General features: G+C 46.7%; 1 protein-coding gene across 3 annotated transcripts in view; it reads left to right on the forward strand.

Moving 5' to 3' along the window:
- The window catches only part of Ablim1 (actin binding LIM protein 1), a 281,482-nt gene that overhangs the window by 85,266 nt on the left and 176,663 nt on the right, over positions 1–19,553 (forward strand). The window lies entirely within an intron of this gene.

The raw sequence follows: 19,553 nt of genomic DNA on the forward strand, positions 1-19,553 counted from the left end.
AGTGAGATATGCAGAAGGCCTCAGTGAACTATTGATGTATGTCTGTCACCATGGCTACAGTGAGAAGGTGTCAGAAACTACACAGAGCAGCAAGGACTTTACACTACTAGCAGGCATGTGCCAAGCAAATTACTTAGAGGAGTATCTACCAGTACCGTCAAAAGAAAATACATATACATACATGCATACATACATACACATATGTGTGTAATCCATACCATGAATGTCCACTAACAAAATGTGCAATAATATTATTCATAGCATATTTCTTCATAGTAGCACCAAACTATAAAAAAACAACAAATGTCCCCAAACTAGAAGCTGGCCACATTGATATGGCGTATTGCGTCTGTGGAATGTCATTCTACGATAAAAATATAATGTTTTATATACCATATGGAAAAGCCACATAGGCATTATGTTGAGAAAAAGAGCCAGACAGAAAAGTAGGTTGCCAACAAATCCACTGAAAGTTGAAACTCCAGCAGCGCTTTTCTGCCATGATGGAGGCCAGGGACTGCAGTGTGTGGGAGGGGCCAAGGGTTCTGGGGGGGCGGGGCTAGACATGTTTCAGATCTTGGCCCTGGTGGTGCTTACTTGGTTGTACAAATGTGAGGATTCGCCTAGCTGTCTGCTTGAAGTCTGTGATCTTCACAGTAGATAAGAGATTTCAACAAAATCCTAGCCTCATAAATCATAGATCTGAGCACCACTGGAGATATTTAATATATGTTATAGGTTTTATATATAATCTGAACTTCATTAGCAATCCAGAAAATACAGAAAACCCATTCAAGGACAGACAGTGGTTTCAGGTCAGAGAATTGTGTTTAATTCTCAAAACTTTTGAGTGCTTTTGCAATTTCCTGCGAACAAGTGTGTATCACTTCTATACCAGAAACTTTAATGGAAGAAATGGTGAACCCGGGGTGGTACCCGACAAAGTTCCACAGCCCGTAAAAGAGATTATGACTCTCAGGGGTAAAGTAGCAATTCAGAATCAGGTTGTGGCGCAAGAGAAGGCTTCCCAGAGGGATAAACTATAGGAGGGGCTGGGTTGGCGTGGAGGGAAGGGCATGGGTGAGCACAGTCATCAGAAGTGACTCATGAACCTTAGATGATGTTTCCTTGGATCTGTGGGCCTCCACCAATGTGGGTCTCACTCTTGTTTCTGTTCTCTGTCTTCTCCGATCCTTTGAGTATGCTAACTGTTTCTGAAGCCCTAACACAATGATCTCCTAAGCCAGTGATGACTTTTATTCTTTTTGTTGTTGAGACAAATATGTAGCTGGAATTATGTAGACCAGGCTGGTCTTGAACTTGAAGAGATACACCTGCCTCTGTCTCCCAAGTTCTGGGACTAAAGGTGTGTGCCAACAACTGTGGCTGCCATTTGGGTTGTGTTTGTTTGTGTTTGTTTTGAGACAGTTTCTCTGTGTAGCCCTGGCTATCCTGGAACTTACTCTGTAGATCAGGCTGGCTTAAAAGTCAGAGATCTACCTGCGTCTGCCTCCTTGGGCTATAATTAAAGGCGTGTGCCACCAAAGCCCACTCCATTTGTATTTTTTAAATCTTTTTTTCTAGCCCTTTCTATTTATAATGTCACCATCTGCTTCATTTTCTGTTTTGAGGCTGGGGCTTCTTTCTGTTGCACTGAATGCCGATGAAAAATTACAGATCAATTATTTCAAGCCATTCCCTCCTTCTGAAAAAGATAGATAAAAGAGAAAAGAACCTCAGCACACACACACTCACACGCACGCGCACACACACGCACACACACGCGCACACACATGCACACACACGCACACACACGCACACATACACACACCATGGGTGGGGATCCATTTGTCCTGTTGAACAGACTCATCACTGACTTCATCCTGGTGCAGGCTACTTTTGTTTGAGTGGCCTGAAGAACTCTTGTGTTGGAAGCCTTTAAGGGGCTGGTTTTTATCTGAAATGAAAAGCAAAACACTCTTCAGTTTCAGGGCCTTAACAACAATGTATGTTGTGGAATATTTGTTTAACTATGTAAAGATGTATTGCTGTTTTATCTTGCCTGCCTAAGACACCTGACTAGTCTAATAAAAAAACTGAACAGCCAATAGCAGGGGAGGTAGGTATAGGCAGGACTTGCAGGCAGGGAGAGTAAGTAGGAGGAGGAACTTGGACTTGAAGAAGAAAGAAAAAGGATGCCAAAGAGACACCAGGGGCCAGACGGACAGACACAGAGGAAGCAGGAAAGCAGGACAAACAGAACAAAAGAAAAGTAAAAAGCCCCAAAGCAAAACGTAGATGAAGAGAAACAGGTTAAATTAATTTAAAAGAGCCAATGGGACAAGCCTACGCTGAGGCTGAGCATTCATAATTAATAATAAGTCTCCATGTCTTTATTTAAAAGTTGGTTTGCGGCCCAAAGAAAACCAGCTACAGATGCGCTCAATAGGCGCTGGCCGAACTGCCTTTCCGCCAACCGCCTTTGGCTTTCTCCGGACACATATTTACTGATGGGTGCACTTTTATAATTGTGACGTAAAGGGGTAAAAACCTTTAAATCCATTATTTCTGAATCTCTTCTCAGCTAATCTTTGTCCAACAAAGATTTGTTTAATCAGATGAGCTTAACTTGTCAATCTTCATATATCTTTGTGATAGCCAAGGGTGAGCTGAAACCCCCACTCCTTCTTTTTTTTTTTTTTTTTTTTTTAACAGCCTCTCCCTTTCTTGACAGGGTAAGCAATCGGTTTTGCAGTGTGACTGGAAAATGTAGTCAATAAAATTTACACATCGTAACGCCAATGCCAGGACAGGCCGAGCAAGACCATTTAGTTAAAGCGATGAGCTGAGAGGCTCCTGTATTCGGGTGCGGACACTGCTTCTAGTAACTTGTATACGCAGTTTTAATCTCTTTTCCAAGGCCATCCACAGGAAGTAGATGTTTATAAATCTTTCTCCGCATCCCATAAGAAGATTAAAAACCAGGACAATCACATCGGTGTCATCTGGGCTCGTAGTTCAGTGGTTTCTGTTCTGTGGTCCTGTGGCAACGACCTCTATCCTTCCCCTCTCTCCTGAGGTCACTCAGTGGTCTCGGCTGCCTGCAGGACTCCATTCATCCCTTGGATGTTGGACGATATCATGAACCCAGCATTCCGTTGAACAGGAGCTCACTGTCATCTCTTTCCAAAAGCCTTGTTCTCTTTTTCTCATTCTTGCTTGGTGGTCTCTCAGGCAGTAAGTGAGATTTACTCTGGCATTCTTCTCAATGTCACTGTTTATTGTGAAGATACGTTCTCACTTAAGGTGGTATTTGTGGATTTCGTGCTGTCCCTTGTGTGGTTGGGTCACCTTCTAGCTACACCACCCATTCCTGGTGTGGCTAAGCACGTGAGACTATTCAAGAAAGGAGTGGTCCAGTTGTGGTATTGTGTTTTACAGCTTCTCTGTTGGCAATTTCGTCTCATTCGTGCCCTGAGCCATCAAGCTACCTCTTCCTCTTTCTCTTCAGGCTGCGTGTTCCTCCCATAGCTGACCCTTCCCCATTTCCATCTCCCTTTGGGGTTCAGTATCTGCAGAGACTACCCCAAATGCTGTCCCTTTCCACCAGGAAGCACCCTAAATTGTAGCTTGCTCTGGTCCCTGATATGTACTTCTTTGTGTTTCTGAAAGTTGAGTGTTTGTTGTGGGTTAGGTTTCTTGATTATGATTTATGACAAGATAGAAGCTATGAGTTTTCATTGGGATACATATTGGGGTGAACATTGTGGAGAAGTAAGGATAGATATCCAAACCATACTGAGCAGAGAAAGCTATAGACATTAGGGCACACACTGGATGCATCTATGGAATGTACAAAAAAAGATAGAAATCATGACAGTTGCTACGTCTGATATGTGGACTAAGACTTTCTAGGAGTAGGAGGTGTTCTGTCTTCAGGCAGAGGATGGAGGTTATATGGTGAATGAATTTGTTAAAGCTCATTAAATCATACATTTAAGATCTATGCTTTTTACCTAATGTTTCAGTTCATGAAAAATAACAAAATCCATTTACACTGAAATGGTTTTGGAGTAAGATGCACAATAGTATCCTGCAGACAGTCAAAGAGGAAGGCATATGGAGAGCTCTAAATGCCCCGCAATGGAGAAGGAAGACGTACTCCTGTGTCTGTGACCAGGGAACGTGGTGGAACTGGCTTCCAAAGTGCTCCTGCTCACGCATCCTGTCACTCGGCAATATAGGACACGCTCCTCAAGAGATTAAACTCTGAGTTTGGAAATGAACATATGGATCTTCCATGAGGACCCTTCCAAGGTTTCTAAAAATCGTATACCCTAAAATGTGTGGTCTTAAAATACTTCCCTTCACCCACTACACGAGATAAACCACAACTGTTTGCTTCAAGTTTGGCGTGTTGTGGCTAAGGACACAAAGTGGGAATGACTATGACTTCCGCCCCGGGCTGTAGCCTTCAGACCATGGCAATTGCTGGAAGGCGAACATATGGACAGTTTTGTTTTTATCCATTAGTTGAAAATGTTTGAAACCTGGGTTATTTCACGTTACAATATGAATAAAATACTCGTGGTTGCGCAAACTGCAGAGATCCTTTCTTTTGTAAATTGAGGGTATAATTACTTTATACTTATTTACGGCTTACAATTATCTCAGGATCCATCTGCTGCTTCTAATTAAGTTTCTACCCTCGCCCCTTTGGGTATTTTTCTTTGTAATGTCTAAATTAACCTTTGTGGAGTGTTTCTGTCCACCAGGAACTATCAAGGGCTTTAGTTCACACATGGAGAGATAGATACTGTCATTTCACCCACCTCCTAGATGAGGCAGCCAAGACTCAGGAAGTAATGAAATTGGGGCCGAGGAGATGGCTGGGTGTGTAAAAGTCCCGGCTCTACATGCTTGAGAACCTGAGTTTGGATCCCCAAAACTCACATAACTAAAAAATAACTGGGAGTGGCTGTGAGCATGCCTGTAACTCTAGCTCTTCGGCTTTCGAGGGTGGCAACAGGATAATGGCTTCAGTCACTGGCTGATTTCTGTTTAGGAAAATGTCGGTACTCGCTTGTGGCCATTGGTGTTATGGTCAGTTGCTGTGTGATTTATTTTGATAGATTAATTCTTGGTCTCCAAATATGTAATTTAGCATTCCTCATAGTAAAAACTAAAGTACATAAGTGTGCATTGTTTCTTGAGAAATATTCTTATGCCATATTCCTATTAAACACACTCCAAAGCATGCGTAAGTGTTCACAGTTCTACGTCTGTGTTGACACATTGCTTTGCACTCTGTAATAGATGATCTTGAGGCTGTTGCACACTCTGTTGTGACAAACAATAGAGTCCTGCACAGTGATCCTGCCCTAGAGCACTTCCATATGAGAGAGACTGCCAATTTTCTCTCCAATAAACTGTCCCTCGCAGATAAAGGATGCAGTGGAACGGCTGTTCGATCAGTTCCAGACTCCGGAAACTTCTCTATTGTTAGACAAAGCTTTGTCCATCTATCTATAGTCACATATAAAACAGTGTGTTCCAAAACCATCTACAGCTGTGGACTTGCGAAATAGCAGAGAGCATCTTTTATTCATATTAAAGCCTTGGATTTGCCTTTGGGAGTTCAGGTTGTTTTCGAGTCGGGAATTCTGAGTTGGGGTGGGGTTTAGAGGGAAGGGCTATGGGGGGGGGGGCTCTGCTTTTCAGTCGAGCGTGTGGGGACTTTGGACAGAGCAAGGTCTCCCATTTCACAGAGTCACTGTTGCAATGAACAAACCTGTGGTTTTAAAGCACTTGGGCAAAAACCAGTGCTGAGTGAGTCTATGAGTAATGGATCCACACGAAATGTACTTGTGGACCTTGTGGGCGTGCGCCCACCGTTTCCTGGGAATTCAGTCCATTCGAGAAAGCAGGCTGTGGACATGCTTTTCGGGGTTAGGCATCACGTTCTTCTCCAGGGAGGCTGTGCAAACATGGGCGGAGAGTCTCCAACTGGGACTCGTCCAAGTCACCTGTCCGCCCTCCCTGCATTTCCTGCGGTCTGAACTGAGCTTCCTTCTGGAGAACCTTCTCCTTGGACCGCTCTGCTCTGCCCTTGCCAGCCCTGTTTGTTCTCAGTAAATCTGTCTCCAAAGAGCAGTCGGGACATCCCAATCCCCAGTCTCAGAAGCGCCAGGCTGACTCACGTTTTCCTCAGCACTGTCATAAATCCAGGAGCATCACAGCAGAACGCATGTGATGTGTGCCCTGTGCCTTTGTGTGTATGGCTGTTGGGGTTGATAGAGAAATATGTGAGATCGTTCTTGTCAATGGGAAACACAAACCATTTCTGTGTTCAGAAATATTTCCTCCAGCTAGTTGGATGTGGTGACTCATTGGGACGTGGAAGCAGGAGGATGGTGGGTTTAAGGCCAGTCTCAGCTTTATAAAAACAAACTCCAAACAAATAAAGAAACAAAGCTAAAGGGACCCCAGGATATATTTTCACACGACCTCGCAACCCATGGACGCTGCACCTGCAGGTTGAGGTCGTGTTCACTGGGTTGTTCTGTACTTAGGCATTTGTGCGCCTTGATCTTCTCGTAGTCAACATGTTCTTTGAGGGCCTCTGGCTTGTTCGTCCTTAAACTGCTAACATCTGGCCCATCAATATCTGGCTTGTCGTACTATGTGCCCTGAATACGTTTCTATTTTTATTTTAGTTAATGTGCTTCTGAGGAGGGTTGCTAGTGCACATTTGTGCCCAAGTGTGTGGAGACCAGCAGTCTCCCTTGGGTGTCATTCCTTATGTTTTTGAGGCAGGGACTCTCAATGGGGCCTAGATCTTAGCAACTCTTCTAGGCTGCCTGGCCAGACCCTGTCTCCACCTGCCCAGCGTTGGGGCTACAGATGTGTAAATGCTGAGCATTGGACATCGGCAATTAGGATGTAGTTCATTCCTGTTCACAAGGCAAGCACTTCACCTGCTGAGATGTACTCCAGACCCTTGATGCACATTCGCATAATAAGGGTAATACTTCAGGTGCGGCTTCCTGGGCCGGTTTCTGACTATTGCGAAGAGAAGTCTCCCTGATGAGTGTGAGGACTGTGCTTGTCAGTGGGGATGAGGATAGATATTTAGAATGCAGTTTAGGGATCACGCTGGCTTAGTGAAGATGACGTTGTAGCTCTCCTCCTAGAACCAGGACCTCACTAGCCCTGGGTGGTGGGCTGGGTATGCAATATCAGACAAGATTTTACTTTATATGTTTTTATGACCGTAACCCACAGGGAACTCTGGAAATCCAAAGTTTAAATCTAAATCTCAAGGGAAGAAACCAGCAAACAAGAGACCTGGCGGTGACAAAGGGGACGCGTGGGGTTACGTGCGGTCCTGGACGTTTCCTAGTCATCAGCAGAGAACTCGAAGCCTGCCAGAGTGAGTCAGGGCTTTGCGGTGTTGAGAGAGATGAATTATAAATACTCCCAGCCGGGCCATTGGAAGTGCTTCCCTCTGCATTCTTCCTCCCAGGAGACCTACAGAGGAGGAGAAGCAGAAGCCGGCCAGCGCGTTCACCTGCCCAGGGTCAGAGCCTCCCCTAGCCCACGTGCCCATGTGCGTGCGGAGTGCTGATGCTGGAGCAGCGGGTTCTGCACTCAGCTACTCAGCCTGCCAGCAAGGACAGGCTGTTTCCTGATTACTGGGACAGCTTCCTGTGGCCACAGCTGGTGGGGGCCTCTGGGTATATGCTTGTCACTTTGTGCCTTCCAGGTCAGGGGCACAAACTCTGACCAATAGCTCGAAGCTGTCTGTGCCTCACTGTGTCGTAGAACGTGTGTGTCTTCCTCTCCTACAAAAGCAGCCAACTGTGATGGCGGTGTTTTATCTTTGGTAAAACAGTTTGAGCCAAGTATTAGGCATTCACCTTTGATACCCGCTCCTGATGAAAAATTGTCAGACTCTTCCTCTGGAGCACCCAGTGTATGTAGAGCTCCCCGGGAAGGGAGTGGGTGAGGGGGACAGTTGCTTGGCAGCTGGCAGGAGATGCTAGCAGTCTAGAAGTAGCCCTATGATGAGGCAGGTCATGTCAGAACGGAGCAGAATTGTCATCTGGAGACAGAATGGACATGTGTCCTGGCCACACTGCTTCTGGAAGCTTCACAAGAAGAGCTAACAGACTGCATTTTTAAGGTCAGGGGGATTTTCAGGAGGTTTTAATGGGAAGCAGGCTGAGGAATTTTAGCAAATGAGAGAAATGTAAGGAGCAGAGGGTGAGGGATTGGAGCATGACGCTCATACATCTGCAGCAGGCCTGATGAAGTATGACTTGTGTCCTGTGTCCTGCTGGCTTCCGACTCTGGAAGAGATCCATGGAGACACTTGCCTGATATTGGAGCCCTAGGGACGCCTGTGCTCCCTCTCTGAACACATCTTGCCTGTGGCTACTTCTTGAAGGCATCCCAAGCCTGGTTCTCTCTGCTGTTTGGAAACCTTGCCTATGGAGACTATTGTCAGGGAGTAATTTGAGACACTTGATGTCCGTTAACTAATTATGCTTCGGCCCTCCGAGTACCTCAGTCTTGGATGCTCAGCAGATTTTATGTAGTATCTGAATTATTGATGGAGATGATGCAGAAGAGGGGGCTTGGCAGCTCGTTCTCTTTTGAGCTGGTCTTGGGTGAGTGGTATTACGGGAAGAGAGGCAGATGCTTGCCGGGATGGACGCAGCAGGCCTTGCAAAGGGATCTTGCCCAGAGGGAAGCCTATGCCAGTATGCCCAGAAAATCACAGCCTGCTTTGGAGGGATAGGTAAGACCCCGATGCGCTAGGCTTGGTTTGCAGGAAGGTTGAGAATACAGGCGAGTAGAGACCAAGGTGTCTTGCTGATGGGAAGCATGCCTTAGAGAGGATGCTCCGATAGTCCTGAATTCCAGTGTTGCTGGGAATGCCAATGGCACCCTTCTCTCTCCAGCCTTCTCACTTAAAGATATGTCTGATCCCTACTCAATCCACTCTGCTCAGCATTGAAGAGCACCCTGATGCTGGGAGCTTTTGTAGGGACTTGTGGCCAGTTTGCAGTTCTTTAAAAAAGCTATGGAAAGCAGTTAGCTCCATAATCACTGAGGGAGCTGGAGGTCGTCTAGAACTCCAGGATGCAAAAAGAGTCTCATTGGGAGACGGGGATTTGCTCTCTGAAAAAATAAATAAATAAAATAATGTCTCTTAGCGAGAAGCATGTAGATCCTAGCAGATGACAGAAGCATGGCACCAAGGAAGTCACTTGTGCCGAGTTGTGGCTTGTCCTGTAGCCGACCAAAAGCAGTGTCTGTGACATTTACCCCCTGCGTACTGGGCTGACCAAAATCGCAGGCTCTGAGATGGAGCCCATCCCTCAGAGAGTGGCTGAGCTACCCCAATGCACACAGGCAAAGTGCTTGGGGCTCACTGATGCGCCCTGATGAATTCCCTTGCTGCTAGTTTCTATTTGCAATAGACCCTGGGGGAGCTCGTGTAGGTGAGCTGGAAATGCTGACCACAGGTACACAGTCCTGGCTGGTCACTAGGGCTGCTCACTCGGGCAGCCAGACCTTGGTCACGGGGTAAACGTTTCATCATTAGCTTTTGACATAGAACACTGCATTGTCTTTATTATTTTATTTTTTTGAGCGCTGTCTTCTTGTGCAGCTATATAAATGCCGACAAAGCCCACTGAGCTCTTGTCATTGCTGGCACTGTCCTTTGACATGGATGGTGGCAGGAGGCTGCTTGGGCAGCAGGCAAAGAGCTGGCCCATGCTTCCGTGGGGTCTTCCCCCATGGCTTTCTTTCCTGGGTCTGCTGTCAAGGAGACTGAAGATGTGGTCTCTGCTGGGGGCCTATGCTGTATCCTGTGAGGAGGTTAAGTTAAAAGTAGAATTTAGTTCACAGGGTTCCTGGTCACCCCTAGCCTCAAGCCCCGAGCAACCAGTTCTGAACTCTGCTCTGGGAAAGAGGTCAGTTTTTTATGCTTATATGTAGTTGAGGTCTTTATTTATGTGTATGTATGTGTTTGTGTGTATGTGCACACATGAGCATGGGTGTGCACATGAGTGTGGGTGTTCATGTGAGTGTAGGTACGCACGCGAGTGTGGGCACACACAGAGACATCTGTGTCTATGTGTATGTGTCTCTTCATGTGTATGAGCACACAAGTGTGGTTGTGCACGCGAGTGTGGGCACACACAGAGGCATCTATATCTATGTGTATATATCTCTTCATGTGTATGTGTACACAAGTGAGTGTGGGCACACACAGAGGCGTCTATATCTATGTGTATGTGTCTCTTCATGTGTATGTGCACACAAGTGTGGGTGTGCACGCGAGTGTGGGCACACACAGAGACATCTGTGTCTATGTGTATGTATCTATTTGTATGTGCACATGAGTGTGTGTGTACACACGAGTGTGAGTGTACACAGAAGCCAGCAAGGCTTTTAGATCCCCTGGAGCTGGAGTTGCAGTCAGTTGTTAGTTTTTTGATTATGAGTGCTGGAAACTGAACCCAGGTCCTCTGAGAAGGCAGGAAGTTCTCTTAAGCACTGAACATCTCTCCAGCCCTTTGTGCCATCTTTAAAAGCAATAGTCACCTATTGTTATCAGCCACCTTCTGGGGCTTCCTTCCCACCCTGCTCTAGCCTTTTGACATGTATCAGACTTCTCCCCTATAATCTGTAAGTCCAAAACTCAAATGTTTGCTTTTTACATGATCTTAGAAGACAATCACTTCTTGTGTCGTGCTGAGTACGGTCCCCAGGGCCTTACCTGTGCCAGGCAATTATTAGACCACTGAAAGATGCTCCCATCCCAACAACTGTTTCTTGAATTAAATACAGCGATCAGTAAGCCTGTCAAAACCTCGGGGTGGCCTGAATATTTATCGCTGATATAAATAGCAGCAGAACATGGAGGTGGAGTTAATGCCGTGGAATTAGTTTCACTGAGTGGCGTTAGATGAATTTAGAAACCCAGCAGGTAGAACAGCCATAGTTAGTCACACTTGATTTCGGCCAAGATGGGCACTTCAACACACATAGGTTGTTTCAACAGTCCGGCATGCTATCTTTAGAGTAAGACGTTACAAGGAGTGTGTGTCTGTGTGTCTGTGAGGAGGGGTGTGTGCGTAGGGGAGAGACTGATAGAGGGTCAATTCCATAACTTTGGGTATGAAACTTTTGGAGTTTGACTTCACTGCCCCTGGCTCCACCGCAGGCTGGGAAGCCTCTGGGACTGTCTTTCTCTTCCAATTCAACTGTGCTTCCCACCAGGCCAAATAAGTACAGCAAATCTGATGCCTCTGGTTCTGAAATCCTGCTGCTAAATCCTGCAGTAAGGATCAGGAGCTGGAAAGGAAGCAGGAACTTCCATGCACCACCACTGCCTGGCTGACTTGAAACATTTTTAAAAAAGAATTTTAGAGTTTTATAAAAATTTAAATTAATAAGCCTGTGCGGACTCAGATGTCCCCACCCCCAGGCTTGGTGGGTTGTCTCTAGGAAGTCCCTCAGACTCTCTGATGCTGACCTTCCTCATCTGAAAGTGTAGAGTCAGTTGGGGCATCCAATGCCAGTCCTGGTTTGGAGAACTTTTAGAAATGGAAATTTCTGGGCTCCACCCTCAGGAATCTGTGTAGAGGTCTCAGCAGATGCCACAATTCGTCTTTTTGAACGTTCTGTAGATATTCACAGGAATTCCTGAGAAGGGCTGGATTTTGTCTTTGCAGACCCTCCTAGGCTTACCGTTGTATTTAATACAGTTGTATTGTATTCTGTTGTATTTAAAGTACACAGTGGTTTTAATGAGAAAAAAATTCCGAAGGATCCAGTAGCCCCACAGCAGGAGAAGCAGCCTGGAATATCCACGTTGACCTGCCACTGTTGTGTGGCTGTAGAATGTCACACATTGTAGTGAACCCTACAGTGTGGGTGTTAAAAAGCTCATCACCAGGGCTGCCCTCTGCATATCAGAGCCCTAAGTCCAGGAGGACCTCCTAGGTCTTTGTGAAGAAAATGAAGCTACTACCCCCATGGCAGTGCTGTCTCTGTCCTCTGCATTTGCATGAGGCCCGGGGGCCCACAGAATGACGCTGAGATATTGAACACGTTGGTCATTGCTTGCAGCAGAGTTCATGGCACTAGGGGAAAGAATTCTCTAGAACATGGAAAGGAAATAATTGCATACTGTGGCCTGGAGCTTGGTCTGTTACTAATTTAAGCTAGGGAGCTTCTGTTGAGCCTCCTCCAACCCCCCGAGCTTCAGAACGCTGGCGATCCTGAAATGATTTTCTGAGTTTGTCCCGGGCATGCATTTTTAGACTGGGTGCAATTTATCTCTGGGCTTCTTTAGGCCTGATCTTAGCACTCTCGCCAGATAATGTTGGAGATTCTAGAAATAGTTGCGAATAATCTTTTAGGTATTGCTCTAGGTGCAGCGTTCCTTTTATTTTCAAGTGCGAACTCCTGCCTCAGACTACAGCCATGCGTTCCTGGGATGGCTGTTTTTATAATAATCATCTGGCTGGAAATATGGCTAAGCTCCTGAGGGTAATCTTTTAAATATGTCCTTCTTAATCTTCTTTGCCGGGCAGTGAGGAAAAAGATAACAGGGAACCCGGAGAGCTGCAGCAGCTAGTGGGGAGCCCTGTTTCCTGGGCTCCCGAGTCTAATCTTGATTTCATGCCAAGATGCCTTCCTTCCTTGGTTTAAAGTGTCTGGGGAAATTGTGCAACTCTGAGAAAGGCAAAGTCACCTCATCTGAGAGAACCAGCCTCCGGGACTCACACAGAAAGAGGCTGATTCCTGAGGACCCGAGTGTCCCCGAGACACCCCACCCCGCTCATCACAGGTACAGCACGGTCACACACCTGCTCTACCTGTATTCTGTGGACTGTGACTCACCTGAGCTCAGGTTTAGCAGCTGTGATCCGTCTGGTAAGTAACCGAATCGGCTTTGGACGCCGGTCTGTGTTTTCTGACTGACATCAGTATAAAGTGCCCCCTCCTAGCCCATTCTTCTGCCCTCTGGGTTTCAAAGGGAACACTGCCCTTCCTGAATAATGAATGGGGCAGGAGTGGGAGAAATGGAGGCCATGCAGAAGGACAGTCACATATTTTATTCTGTGGTTTTATGATCTTTATAACAAATATGTTTCTTTCAAACACGGTTGGAATAATTATTCAATTATTATATGTAATGAGAAACATGACGTCAAAGAACCACATTGCCCCCCCACACACCCGACAATGCTGTTCTCTCCTAAGACCAGGAATAAATGGAAAGAACTCCAAGAAGTAGCTGATTAACTCCAGCAAAGCTGCTGCCTGGGAAGGGCTTGTCTAGTGGAGCGTCTTTAAAGAAAAAGAAAGTGCTCTTATTAGAGGGTATGCTAAGACCCTTCCTTAGGGGAACCTCGTTGTAATGTAACTGCTCATTCTCTGGCCTGAGAAGGGCTTGGAGAGAGCTCAGGCTGGGAAGGGAGTCAGCGATGTGGGCTGTGTGTGTGTGTGTGCATATGTGTATGTAGATGTGTGTGTGAGTGCATGTGTATGCATTGCTACATTGTATGCATGCATGTGAGTGTGTAGATGTGTCTGTGTGTGGACTCACATCCATGTGGAGGTCAGGGGTAGCTTCAGGTATCTCTGGTGTCACAAGTACACACACACGACCACACATGGGTTTCTCTCCCTATCTCTGATGTCACAAGTGCACACACCACCACACGTGGGTTTCTGTCCCCATCTCTGGTGTCACAAGTACACACAACACCACACGTGGGTTTCTGTCCCCATCTCTGATGTCACGAGTGCATACACCACCATACGTGGGTTTCTATTTGGGCTCTGAGGATTGACGTTGGGTCCTAGGATGGCAACTACTTCATCTCCTGGATGGTGTCACCCAGCCTAGGTTACTGACTAGACAAAGTCTCAGGTTTTGACATTATAGTGGCCTAGTGCTTACCCAGCCTCTCACTCCCTGTGTAAAGCAGCACCTAAGTAAGAACAAAATGCAGAAGGCCATTGAGTACTGTCCCAACAGATACATGGAAACATATGGTTCCCAACTCATAGGCAGCCAGAGAGAAGGGCAGGATTGAAGGCAGTGCAGGTGAGGTAATTCATTTATACTAAGGTCTTTTGCTTATGGAGCTGTTACATATACTGTATAATTTACCTCTCTAGAGTAGGCAGTTTACTATGTTAGTTCACTTCCTGACATACAACCCTTCACTGCAGTGGTTTGTTTTTTAGCATTTCCATTGTGTAAAAATAATAAAACAAAATAACCCAATCCTTTAGCGATTATTGTCTCTCTGTCCAAACTTTTCTATCCATACCCCTAGCCTTAAGGGATCAACAATCTACTTTCTGTCTCTGTAGGTTTCCCATTCTGGACGTGGATGCATACAATGTACGGTGATCTTCTGTGTCTGGCTTCTTTCACTTAGCACAATATCCATTTGAGCTGAAACAACGGTCATTCCTTTATCCATTATTGTGTCTGAAAAAATATCCCATTGCCCCTTCACTAGCTGATGAGTGTTCAGGTTGTCTGAGCCTTTTTAGCTAGTGTGGCCATATTACTGTAGCCATTCTTGCACAGTTTGTAGGGGTCATGTGTTTTCTGTCTTTCTGCATGCATGGCCTAGGGGTGGGGCTTTTTCTGGAGAACTCCCAACTCTACAAAGTTCCTGCTCCATCCCACACCCTCATCTGCAGCACAGGAAGGATTCAGCTGTTCTACACCATTATCTGGCTGTGTGTGTGTGTGTGTGTGTGTGCGCGTGCTTGCACACGCACGCGTGTGGAGGTCAGAAGTCAGTCTATGGTGTCTTTAGGAGCTGTCCAGTTTGTTTTCTGAGACAAGGTCTCTCACAGAGACCCAGGGCTCACTGACTAGGCTTGGCTGACTGGGGAGCAAACATCAAGAAACCTACATGTTTCTACCTCTCCAACTCTGGGACTGCAAACCTATGCTGCCATGGCTGTTTTGTTTTGTTTTGTTGGCTGCTTGGTTGGTTTGTTGTTTTCTGTGTCTACTCAGGCCCTCCCTCATACTCGCATTGCAAGCACTTTGCAAACTCAGCTATTTCCCCCAACCCCATTATCTGATATTTAAGAACCAGCCATTTTAGTTAGAATGAAGTACCATCTCGCAGTGGCCACTCTGAGCTTTGACGGGACGGAGGTGGACCTGACTAGAGGAGCAGCATTAGGCAGCACAAGATACGGATTCTCACTGCAGCCAATGGTCACAGTCTCTAGCTCTCCAAATAGCTTGACGTCACTTCTGCGGACACATCTCTTTTCGGGGAGCAAGGAGGAAAGATGGAGAAACCAGGGCACCTACCACCAATTCCTTTACAAGCCACCCTAGAAAGACTGCTCAAAACCCACCGGCCTTGTCTCTTGAGGCAGGTACTACCCTCAGTTATTGGCTCCTCATCTGGTAGACCCCCCAAAGTTCTATAGGCAAGGCTGAAAACAGAACAGGATTTCTGCTGGAGTTCATATTCTGTAGAGAGTGCCTTGGTGCTTCTTCTGAAAGATGTTTGAGCTGACGCTGCTCCTGAGGAGGTGAAATCTGTCGTGTAGGATCCAGGGAAGCCGGGCAAACTGTGCTGGACGATGGTGTCGTCCTCGGAGGCAAAATTTGCCACCGCACGGAGGAGCCCTGGGTTAAGAAAAGGGCATGTCCCTGAGGCACCTATAACCTAGTGGAGAGGGGTGAAGAAATCTGGAGGTGGTGGAGTGTTGAGGTGCTGTGACTGTGAGTTGGGACCTTCCAGAACTTTCTGTCAGCTCTTTGTCTCACCAAATGTGTTTTTTCAGGAAGTTCATGTAAGTCAGTGTTTCCCTGGGAGTACGGTTTGCAGAGTGTAGTCTGCTGTGATTGGCTCGTGTATCGTACTCTGGAAAAATATCATGGCGGGGTCCCTGACTATACATACAAGTTGAGTCACCCCAAAAGGCATGTCAATAGCCCATGAGGAAGATGAAGAGAACATGCATGTCAAAGTGTTTGGTATTCAGGAACGTATGAGCATACAATAAATTCTGGCTACAATAGCAATAATAGCTGATTTTAGAAATTATTTTGAATCAGGACTAGTGGAACAATCCTGTAATCCCAGTGTACAGGAGATAGAGGCAGGGGGATTTTGAGTTGAGTCCAACTCTGGTTGCCTGGTGATTTCAAGGTTAGCCTGAGCTATGTGTGGACACTCAGTCTCAAAACAAAACAAAATAAAAAACTAGAGATCTCAAAACAAAAATTATTATTTTGTCGCCACCTTCTACTGTTGCAAAACCTGGCTTTTGTATTGCTGGGGCCTGGCGCTGTGATTGTATCGTAGGAAGTGGGGATCCCAGGAAGCCACTGTGAGCTTGGAGCATCCTGTTAGGGACAGGTGTTCCAAGGAAGTGCACCGTCCGACTCTCCTGTGTGTTCCTGAGCTGGCAAAGCCCACAGTACTCATGAGCAGCTCCTGGCAGGGGACAAGGGGACATTTGGAAAACTCTCCTGAAGCTGCCAGAAACGGCCCCTAGATGCAATGCGGCAGCTTCCTGTTGTTGTTTGATGGTCAGGCCCTGCTCGAGTTGTGCAGGCTCCGTGCTTCTCGGGATGTCCCCACAAGGATCTGTCTAGCCTCCTTTGTGCTCAAAACAACCCTCGGAAGCCGCTGGGGAAGGCATTTCCTTATTTAAGAACAGGAAAGGAGTATGTATGAGTAAGAAGTTGGGACTAAGAGCTAAACAATATACGGTAATCAGGGAGCTTCTGCCTGTGTGCTGGCTCCATCTCGGAGGGTGGAGGGGAGCCCTGCTCTCAGGGACCATCTGTCCTTTGGTGGGAGCCTACTGAGAGGTTATGCTCAGTGTTTCTCTAACTGCTGGTTTTCCATTTTTTGTGTTTAGTGTTTACGATAAATCCACAAGGCTAATACTGCTTTTTAAAATATTTTTATTTATTCTTTGAGAATTCCATACATGTATGCAATGTATTAGGATCATGTCCATCCCTTATTTCCCCCTCCAACTCCTCCCAGTCGCCCCCCACAGCAGGTCCCCTGTCCAACCTCAAGCCCGCTCTTTTCAATACCCCACTGTGTCCAGTTCAGGCTGCCTGTGTGCTCACGGCCGTGGGGCAATCCACTGGGGCAAAGGCAACCTACCAGCGGCCAGGACTCCTACCAGCGGCCAGGACTCTGGAGAAAATGACTCTCTCTCCCTAGCTGTCACCAACCTTTCCTCAGGGAGAACTGGCATCTGGAAAGCTCCTCCCCATCCATGCTGGGATTTTGACTGGCTTGATTTTGCATAGGTCATGCTCTCAGGCCCGTCTGACAGTTGAGCAAATGGAGACCGCCTACCTAACACACATCAGCACTGAGTGGGAGAGTCAGGCTTAGACCTGACACTTAAGTCCACGGTTTTCGCAGCGGTGCTATGCTGCCCCTAGCCATGCAGGATAGTACGCACACAGGTTACTTCCAGGTCTGCTGACCACAGGACAGGATAGTAGGCACACAGGTTACCTCCAGGTCTGCTGACCACAGGACAGGATAGTAGGCACACAGGTTACCTCCAGGTCTGCTGACCACAGGTACACCTCTTGTTTTGTGAACAACTCATGAAACAGTTGCTTATAACAGAAAAATTAGCCAAGATTTATTTCCCTAATTCATAAAACCAAAGCACTTATAGGGAATTTCTTTTCTCATGCTACTTTAGGAAATTAGAATAAGTTATTAAATCTGTGAATCTTCCTGTCCTTGTGGGTTCTGGGGTCTGCTACAAAGGCTTAGCTTATTTAGGCCAACCCCATTCTTGACAAGTGTGGGGAATACTATCTTAAGGTATGTTGCTTTTGTTTATGCTGCATTTGCTTAACTTGTAAAGCTGTGATTCCTTGCCTGTCTAAAACACCTGATGGTCCTGATAAAGAGCTGAATGGCCAAGAGCGAGAGGCAGGAGAAAGGACAGGCGGGGCTGGCAGGCAGAGAGGATAAACAGGAGAACTCAGGGAGGAGAAAAGAGGGGGGCATCAGGGGCCAATCACCGAGTCAGCCATGGAAAGATATACAGAAGAAGATGAAAAGGCCAGAGGCAAAAGGTAGTCGGGATAAGTTAAGTTAAGGAAAGCTGGCAAGAAACAAGCCAAGCCAAGGCTGGGCATTAATAACTAAGAACATGTCTCTGTGTGTGATTTATTTGGGAGCTGGGCAGTGCTCCCCCACCCCAAAAAAAAGCTAAAAGAGTAAAACATCACTCAGCAGACAAGCAAATAGGCAGAGTCTGGATACCCGGAGAGGGTTTGTGTCAGTTGGGCACAAATCCCAAAGCTGGCTGGAGCCTGGGAACAGTGTCCAGGCCACTGAGATAGAATGGAGACTCTCTACTGCAGGGAGCCCCTCCTGGGACAGCCTCGCCATGCTTCTGTCCCCCAGGGATGTCTTCATCCAGTGCTCAGATGCCTCGTAACCAGGGGAACCTTGTGTGTGTGTGTGCATGTGTGTGCATGTGTGTGCATGTGTGTGCATTAGTGTGTATGTGTGTGCTTCTAAAAGCAACGGCAAGCTGTTTTCAAAGTAATCATAATATACAATGTTGCAGTTCTTTAATTTCCATGTCCCTTCTGAGCTGATTGACAATCATAACCAGGAATGTCACGGGTCCCTGGGGAGGTCGCGGGTATTGTGGGATATGATCAAAAAATCCCTGGTCTCCAGGATGTTCCAGAGCATCTTCCTGCTGATGATCAGAGGCCTCACGGGAAAGAAGATATAGGTCCTTGTGTCTTTGAAGTTAAGTGTGAAGGACTTTCCTTAAATCGGTGATACTGGGAGGTTGGTAGGTAGGGGTTCCTGGTCCCTCCTCCTCAGCCCCACTTTCCTGTCTGGTGACTTTTCTGAGACCCAAGGTAGTGGCAGGCACCTGCTGCTCAATGGGAGGTCACTATGTGTGGCCTCTGCTCCCGCACACACTGACCTCTAGGGACACATCTTGAGATGATGTGATTCCTTCAAGAAAACAGCCCCGTTCTAACTTTCATACTGCTCAGCACGGAAGCGACAGGGACACCGGGGTTCTTCATCCTCTCTTTTACTCCTCCCTTCTTTGTCTTTATTTTGCAATAGTGGGGACTGGATTTAGGGACTCACGCAAGCACTCCACCATGGGGCCCTCTTCCCAGTCCTTTAAGATGAGTTGGGCTCTCAGTAAATTTCCTAGCCTGACCTTGAATTTATACTATTGCTTAGGCTGGCTTTGGACTTGGGATCTTCTTGCCTCAGCCTCTGAGTAGCTGTTGTTATAGGCCAGCATCCCCAGATCCAGCCACAGCCAGTTTTCTCTAAGTCGTGGAAAAACGTGGATAGAGGGAGATAAGAGACTCCAGTCCTGGCTGACATTTTAGATAGTTCGCTTCCCCACTCCTGCCTAGACTCTCATTCCTTTAGTTTAATCATGTTACTGGAATGCATCTCACGCCACGGACTGTCGAGCCCAGCTTTCTGCCA

The sequence above is a fragment of the Chionomys nivalis genome, chromosome 8 (assembly GCF_950005125.1).
Source record: "Chionomys nivalis chromosome 8, mChiNiv1.1, whole genome shotgun sequence".
Classification (NCBI taxonomy): domain Eukaryota; kingdom Metazoa; phylum Chordata; class Mammalia; order Rodentia; family Cricetidae; genus Chionomys; species Chionomys nivalis.